At 44.6% G+C, this 8,861-nt stretch overlaps 1 pseudogene across 1 annotated transcript; it reads right to left on the bottom strand.

The window, feature by feature from the left end:
* Window positions 1-966: 966 nt before the first annotated feature.
* LOC309575414 lies at window positions 967-2,113 on the bottom strand (annotated as a pseudogene). Its single transcript has 2 exons — window positions 1,393-2,113; window positions 967-1,278 (listed from the first exon to the last, which is right to left on the bottom strand). The product of its transcript is annotated as an uncharacterized misc_RNA (transcript).
* Window positions 2,114-8,861: the final 6,748 nt, after the last annotated feature.

An 8,861-nucleotide genomic window follows, 5' to 3' on the forward strand; every position in this document is an offset into this window, starting at 1 on the left:
TAAAGGGGTGGAAATTTTTATTGCTCTTTTCATGTTAGCTGGCAATTGACTTGGAAAGATTTATGTCAACTTACATCAGTCAAAGATCATTTCTCAGAGCCCTTTTTCTGGCCTGAAATCAGGTCATTTTGATCATCAGTTTACTAAATCTTTATTAAATTTTTAAGTGCATAGCACAGTGGTAAGGAATTTTACTGCCACTTATGGAAAACCAGCTTTGGAATGTCAAAATTCTTTTGATCATCACCTTCATATGCTGATAACTGCACGCGAAATGAGTAGATACTGTTTTGTAGGTAGGAGATTTCAAGATCCTTTCCATTATCTTTTTAGGTAGGAGGTCCTTACTAATCTACTGAGGCAGCACATAAAAACGTGATGATATAATATCATACTTATTCAGAAAGAAATTTTTTAAATCTTGAAAGCATCTGTTCAGCTACTATACGAAGCCCAGTATCAAGTAACAGGTGTATCCACATATTTGGCTAAAAGCACAGTTCCATGACAGAAAATCTCATCTAGTAAGTAGCTGAAGGGGTTGGATATTTGCTTTAGAAGACAGAGGGAAATTCATGCTTTTCTGTACTCAGCCTCACAGTAAATAGCACGGGGGCAGAACAAATCAAGATAAGGAGTCTATACCTCTTTTAATGAAGAGGAGCTTTCTTTTGGGACAGGATGAATACGTCTACAATCCTTGAGAAAGGAATTCACATGAAAGCTGGAAAAAATAGGTTTATTAAAAGATTCAATTTATATTATTGTTTGTCCCACCCCGTTTATATTTTACAGTTGCCTATAAATGCAAGGGCCTGAAGTCCATGATTCAGATTGTCCAACATGTCTTTGTACAACATGTTCAGTTCGGTGCTGCATCATAACTCCACCAGGCAGTTACAGACAAGGGCAGCCCAGATATCTATCAGTAGTGCAAATCCTCTTGGCAGAGTCCATATCAGAGGGTCAGACACCCAGCAAGAAAGCTCTGGGGTCCCTGTACCCCACAAAGCACGGTGCTGCCCAAAAGCCAACTGGCTGTGCTCTGCAGGCGCTGCTGAGGTCCAGAGCGGGTGCCGGCAGGGCCGCCAAAGGGAAGCCCTCGGAGGCAGCCCCTTGCCGGGGCAGAGGTGGTGGCCGGGCCACGTATGTGAGCGGCAAGGGCACCACAGCGCTCTGAGGTGCGTAAGGGAGAGCGGGGCTGCAGAACGGCTCCGTCCTCAACTCCTGCAGCTGCCGCTTGAGCTTCATCCGGCGGTTCTGAAACCAGGTCTTGATCTGGGAGAAGGGTACAGGGGAAGGAGAAAAGACGAGGTTACAACACCAGCCAGGTTTGTTTATCTCGTTATTTGGAGCTGCGCTGCCGCCATTCCCCGAGCCCGCGGAGCTCACCTGCACCTCGGAGAGGCGCATCCGGCCCGCCAGCTGCCGGCGCTCGGCGGCGCCCAGGTACTGCTGCCGCTGGAAGGAGCTCTCCAGGGTGCTGATCTGCTCCGCGCTGAACGCCGTGCGCAGCCGCCGCCCGCCGCGCCCGCAGGGCTCCTCGGGGCCCGGGCACTCGAGACCCTCCTCCTGCACGGGCTGCCCCGCTCCCGACGGCCTGCCGCCTGCTCCTGGGGACAGGGACAAGGAGGAAAGGGTCAGCCAGGCTCGGGCACAGCGTGGGGAGCCGCCCGCCTCCTCCGCCCCCGAGCAGCCCCCGCGCAGTGGTGCCTTCCCTGGCCCGGGGGTGTCCCAGGCCCCCCGCCCCCCTCCCGGGAGCCCCAGGATGTCCCGGGGCCGCGGGTACCTGCGGCGGGAGTGGCCGCCGAGCGCTCCCTGCTCCTACCGCCTCTCCCGTCCCGCGGGCCCGCGGGCTGCTCCTGGCCCCGCTCGCTCCGGCCGAGGCTGGGGCCGGAGCCGAGCCGGTAGCCTGCGGACGATGCTCGGTGTGGAGAGCCCTCCGTGGGGCTCTTGAGAGCTTGGCTGCTCTGGGACAACCACTCCACGGAGAAAGGGGCCTTAGTCATCCTGCCTTGCTTCGGAGATGCCGGGAAGGAGGGTGTCGGGGAGCACGGGCCTCTCCTTTATACCGCAACTCCCGGAGGAAAACGTTGTTTTTGTAAGTACACATCAAAGGGTCAGATAAGTATCATCTAATTGCTATCAGTCCTCCCCCCCAACAAAAGATATCGTTCACACATTGCCCTAGCTCGCGGAGGCTTGGCTCCGCCGTGTCTGCCCCTGAGGAGTTCGCTCCGCCGTCAGTGATTTACAGCTCTTGTTACATCCTATCCCCATGCAAATGGCATTTATGGAGTTGAGCAGCCTCAAACGGCGCTGGGGAATGTACCCCCGGGGGAGCGTAACATGCCCGGCCGCTGGAGGGAGAGGGGAGGCTGCTGCTTCCGCTCTTCCTTCCACTGGAGTTCGCTTTTCCACTCGTTTTCAAGCACCAGGTCCACTGTTCAAAGCTTTTTTTTCTCAAGCTGCTCCTCTCTGGGCTGAGCACTGAGGTCCCGAGACAGCCTCAGGCAGGCAAGCAGAGAAACTCACTCACTGGGTTCTCCGGGACTGCAGCATCAGGTTATAAGCACCAGGCACAGGCTGAGGCGTTTGGAGAAGAAGGCTGTGAAACACAAAAAGGTGAATGTCAAGGTCATTGGATTCCACGACTCAATAGGCTTCTAGAGGTTTCTATTATTGCCTTAGACTTAACATTCTGCTGAGAGTTCTGCTGAGGTTACAGAATTCATGTCATATCTTCCCTCCCAGACCTCTTGCAGCTATGCAGGTCATCCAGATTTCTCTGCTATCTTACTATCCCTCTCTTTCTTCTTACTACCTTATGTGTGTCTTTCAGAAACGTTCCTGTTCATCTTTGGGTTTTGTGTGCAACAGGAACACTTGGCTGCTGTAGTAAAGCCTCTGTAGCATACTGACAAAAGGCTCTTGGTGCTTTGTGGGCAGTTTTTCACTGCAGGGTAACCATGAATTCCCTCCGCTTTTCACCCTCCCCTCCTGTGCGAGAACAAAGTGGGACTTCCACTGAATTGATAACTCCTATCACACCCCTGCTTGGTATCAGTCTGCCTCCAGAAATCATGACTGCATGTCTTATTTATCTGTCCTTGTTCCTGCTGCTTTATGCGCACCCACCACCTGCACACAAAGCCAGTGCTCTGCCGTCTACCCTGTGACTTGGCCAACCTGTTACTCTGCCACTCTGGCTACATTTCTCAGCATTCGCTTTCTCTGTGATAACAGTTACTGTAACCATGGTTCTACCTATTGCTTATACTGTCAGTGAGGCAGAGTTTGAAGACTGAAACCCTCCTACTTAATGTCTAAATCTTCCAACGTATTCAATTTTAATCGTATAAAGATATATATTTTTTCTTTATATTAATCCAGTAAAAGGTTTTATTATAATTCTCTTTGTCAATCTTTTCCTGAACCAAACATTTCAACCTCTTGTCCATGCCAAATACAGTTGCTATACCCATTTATCAGGAAATCCTACAGTTTTTTGCTCACCAGAAAATTGTTTAATTGAACCATATTCAAGTTTGACTTGCGAACCCTTCTTAGGCTCTGTCTCTCCTTGATTGTCCATTCTCATGGCATAGTCTGAGTCCTACTCTGCTTTACCAGTGATGACACTGTTCAAGAGTTTGTCTCTAACCAAACAAGAGTACAAACACGATTGTCACCTTTATTTAAAGGTGTCTAATAACCAATTTAGAACCACAACTATACATGACCAGAGCCCTCCTGGAGCCCTTTGTTTCTGGCCTGTGTAGGTAGGGATTGACATTGCAGCCTGAGCCCACTAAACAAGCTTCCTGGAGGAAGAAGGTGTAAAAATGTGTAAATAAACATTCAAGCATTAATGCCTCCCATACATGTCATCTATTTGAAGAAGTCCACAAACAGCTCTAGCATGGACAAAGCCTGTGGGACACACACCCACACACCCCCCTACATATATATGTGGGGCCTTTTTACCACATGAAATCGTTTGATATCTAATTACTTGAATTCTCACCCATTTATCCTTCCCAATTTTCTGATTAACAATGGAAAGTTCAGAAAGTTTACTAGACCAAACTGTGCAAGATTGCTTTTAAATTTCCTCTGTTTTATAACACACACCCCCACCCTTCCCCCACCCTATGTCGAATATTTCAGGTTTTTAACTATTCTTTTCTTTAGGTAAATGTGAAAACTTCCCCCACCACAAACCTAAAGATATATTTTAAAATACTGGAACTTCTGGGCATTAGACAGTCCGGTTGGCAACATATTTCACAGAGCAGACCAAGCAGGCAGGAGATGGAGAGGAGGCAGGAATCTGCTCTATTCACTGAATTACTAAAGGACAAGTCCCTTGAGTCAGCTGCATTTAACATGTGGCCTGGCAGCAACCTCTCCAGTCAGAACTGGGAATATCAGTGCCACTGCCTGCTTGCAGAATCCTGCCAAGCCTCAGTCAGGCAAAATGCCATTCTCAAGGACTAATTCTCATGAATGTCAGAAAAAGAAAGTGTAACTTTTCTGCAAGCTTCCTTCTTAAAAATTTCTGATCACTATAACAGCATTCTGCACCATAGATGGGGTAAAATCCCATCCCCATGAGATAAATTTGTCCCATGTGCCCAGAATTATTTCCAATCTTAGTCCTTACAGAATATTATGCATAAGTGATATACTTATATCCTACTTACATCCTTATATATAACATACATACTTATATATCTCTATACAATTTTTTTTAAATATAAAAGAGTCTATGTCTATGACATTACTTTTTCCAGCTTTATGTCAACAAATAATGTCTATGACAATACTTTTCCCAGCTTTATGTCAACAAATAAAGACACTTGGCAAGCTGTTGGATAGGACAAAAAGAACATGTGACCTATGATGGAGCTCTAAAAATAGAAAATCTCGAGTTTTATCATCCACTGATATATCTGCCTTTACTGACTTTTTACCATCTGAGCTGCAAATTACATCTCTATGCACTGCTGGTTTATTAATTGCATTGTATTGAAGCAAATGGCACTGCAGAAAGATGGCGTCAAATGCTGAGCTCCCAGAGACACAAATTGATCATGGTCTGACAAGGTTAAACCAAATCTCATTTCCATTACACATAAAATTTATAAGTCTCCTGGATAGGTAGCAGATGACTTCTGAATGTAATGCTACAATACTTAACAGCTGCTAGTTTAATTTTATCTAAATTCTTAAGCTGCCTTCTTTCTGTTTCTATCTATTATTCATTAAATGCTTGTTTGAAAATCTCCTGCTAAACTGTGATTCAGAAATACCACGCTTAAAATCAAGTGATATTACCAACAGGATGAAAACCTGCTCATGCTAGTGAAATTTGTCAGAGTAGAGCAGGGACAGACAGCAGCTTTTACTCTGCTACTACAGGGGGACAGAGACAAAGAGCTCAGACATACCAACGTGATTACCACTAGCAGGAGTCTGGAGATCCATTTACCATAGATAATGGCAATACTGTATGCAGATGTTTGCAGAATACACAGCTGCCTTCTCTGGGGAGGCAGCACCTTCCCCTTCAGCTTTGCAGAAATCTACACACACAAAACTGGTCTCAAGTTGAGGAGGTTCAGCAGAACTACCTAGTCCTACTTGGCTGCCTGCTAGCCAGTTAATACTAGAAATATTTTGGGATAATATCTCAGCCTTTGAGAATTAATTGTGGCTCCACATCTTCCAGCCCAAAGCTCAGTGCTGCCCTAGTAAGCCAGCTCAGAGCCCTGCAGAGGTGCAGGATTGTGCTGAGATATCCCCTCCCTATTGGAGCTATGGAGGAACTGAAGAGACAGCAGCTGAGGGTTGCCAACTACCTTGGGCTCCCCACAGGTACCAGAGAGATCTGCCACCACTTGGCCTTGCTGCAGTGGGTACACAAGACCAAAGGATGGGACTGTCATTTTGTACCAGCAGGTGACCCTTTCCCATAGCACTGGAGGGTCCTGTGACACTAGAACAGAGGGAATCTGTGGTTTTTAGGAGTAGGCAGGTGGTGATGCAACTCAAAGAGTAAAAACCAGGCAGTTTATGCCACACAGGGGATATGTATTCACCTGTGGCCATGCAGATTTCCCATGAAGGTCTGTCCAGGGAAGCCAGGGCTGCTGGCATCTGCTATGCAGTTTACATGGTCTTTGCCCTGGTGTGTTTATCCAACCATTCTGAGTAATCACTATTTAGGACTTAAAACATTATAAATGGCCTCCAACCAATCTCTTAATTATCAATTACTATCTTTCATCTTTGACAGAATAAGAGCTACTTTTCCATGAGGCATTTAAAGACCATATGTGCAGAAATACCAGGAGGGCCTGGTATAAACATAGTGACAATGCACAGATGAAAATTAAATATCTCATCATGGTTGGAATTGATCTAAATCAACACAGTACTCAAAATGCCAAGAGCTCCCATGGCTCCTTAACACAAGGCTGCCAACAGCAGCTAAACAGAATCAGTGAAATGTTTTAAAAATATATATATTCTTCAGAGACATGCTGCAAATATTAAGAAAGAAACACATTTACTTGCTTGAATGGCTTCTTACCCAAATTTAAGCTTATTAAAAAAAAGTCAAATTCAGTATGAAGCAGGACATGTAAAACACGTACTGCTGTTGTTACAGAAGCAAGGTACAGAGTCTCTTGTTTATTTATTTATTATTAGACAAACTATTATAGTTGGCAAACCATCCAAGTTTCAGGAATGTAAATCCTACTTCAGCACTCATTGCTATCATACTGCCAGAGGGAGATCTCTACAGATGCTGCTCAAATGAAACTGCTCCGAAGTCTGTAGTTGGTTTAATTCTGCTTAGACTAGAAATTAGACTTTAAAAACAATTAGACACACTTAGATACCTTGCAATTTTCCCAAAACCTGACAGAGAGGCCACCTTTGCATTTTACATCAAGGCTTTTTTCTTTGTTAGTCTTTGCTGAAAGATATTTTTTCATGATGATTACTTCTAAAGTTACATTTAGCAACATATAAAAGTAAGAATGCATTAAATCAGAAATTTTGTTATATTCATAATTCCCACAAATACTTTCTAAAGAAATTTAGAAAGAAATGAAAGAAATTATACTGACCAAAGCATTTATTATTCTTGAAAGTAACTTTTCACTTTCAGCTATTAAAGAATGAATAATTTTCCCCCTTGATTTTAGAGTTAGCATTTGAACATGATGAGTCAGTCAGCAGGAGAATGAGCTGTCACAGCTGGCAGCCCTGGGACATCTATCACTGCTCTGTGCCCATCCTGGTCTATGCCATACAATGCTGCTTTGAAATGCATTGATCTCAGCAGTGAAAATGTTTTACTGACTCTTCCTTCCCCTAACTTACACCTAAAATAAATCAGGTCTTTGTATTCCTCCAAAAACAGTCTGTTCAAATTAAATGGAAACAATCTTTATCTTCTTTTTTTTTTCTGACTTCAAAGCTCTTCTTCATTTCACATTTCTAGTTATTTCTCCCATTCATCTGTATTCCTCACTATACACTGCTTCTTCCTATTTTCTTTATTCCAGTCACTTCCATCAAGTATCCTGCAAATGTTACTATTGCCTGAAGAAGAGAATAACGTTGGCAGGATATATAACTGTAGCAACAGGGCATAAATAACACTACACGTCTGCCTTCACTTGTACCAAACAGGGAGTACAGACATGTCCTGACATTCCCTTAGTTTACTGTTAAGGGAAAAGCTGGTCTTCGTGGGTGAGGACAGGAATGCAGTTAGGTTAAGATGCTTAACACTGCCCCTGTAACCTGCAATATGACGTCTACGTTTCCTTCAAATAGTGCAGTGTAATTCTTTTGCCAGGTTTTACAGAAATGAGTGTATTACACACGGATAGAAGGTAAATAGGATTTAAGACCATGACGATGTGTGTGAGTGTTCTCTAAAAGATTAAAGGGAGCAGCTGAACGCTGAATGCAAATACATCTTCGTTTTACAAACGGAATATTAAAACTCCTGCCATTTTGTGTTTGCCTGTTTCTAATGGGCAGGTTTTGGGCACACATCTGGACGGCCGATCGTTCTCCACGCTCTCTTTGCCCCCGGTACGGCACCAACATCTAAAACGCTGCAGAGGGCCTCTTGTGCCATCTCCTGGTTATATTGAGACTTCACATCCAGAAAGCTGCTACACAAGGGAAGAGAAGCTCAGCTGAGGCAGCGATAGAATCAGGGAATCATTCAGGTTGGAGAAAACCTGTAAGACCATCGAGTCCAGCCCTTAACCCAAGTCCACCACTAAACCATGTCCCTGAGTACCACATGTACTCCCGGGATGGTGACTCAGTTCCTGGCAGCTAAGACGACTCACCCAGCACAGGGACGTGCATGGCAGGCTTGGGCTCTAATCCCTCTGCTGCTGCTTTTAGCCTCAAGTCACTTTTCCACTGCATTAGCATATGCATAGAATGGAAATTCAGCATCCCTCTACAATATCTTTGACATCAGTTCTAGCAACTCATCCCCCTGCATTACCTACATTTTTGGTATGTATCAGTGGAAGAATGCAAATAACCCCCTGAGAATTGAAGCGACTGGAATATAATTAAATTAATAATCAAACCAGTATCATTCCTTGATTGCAGGTAAGTATTTGAATCAGTGTCCAATTTAGTTTACTGAAGGTCCCTACTGAGTCCCTCTCTCTTCAAAGGAACATGGGGGCCTGTGCACTTATGATAGAGTTTTATCTCATTTTTTCTTAAAAATTCACAGGAAAGTGGATCCTACAGTTGTGTTACAGATGAGTAATCTCTTCCAGTGCTTCACATGAAACTTTCCAATG

This window comes from Coloeus monedula (assembly GCF_965178545.1).
Source record: "Coloeus monedula genome assembly, chromosome: 8".
Lineage (NCBI taxonomy): Eukaryota > Metazoa > Chordata > Aves > Passeriformes > Corvidae > Coloeus > Coloeus monedula.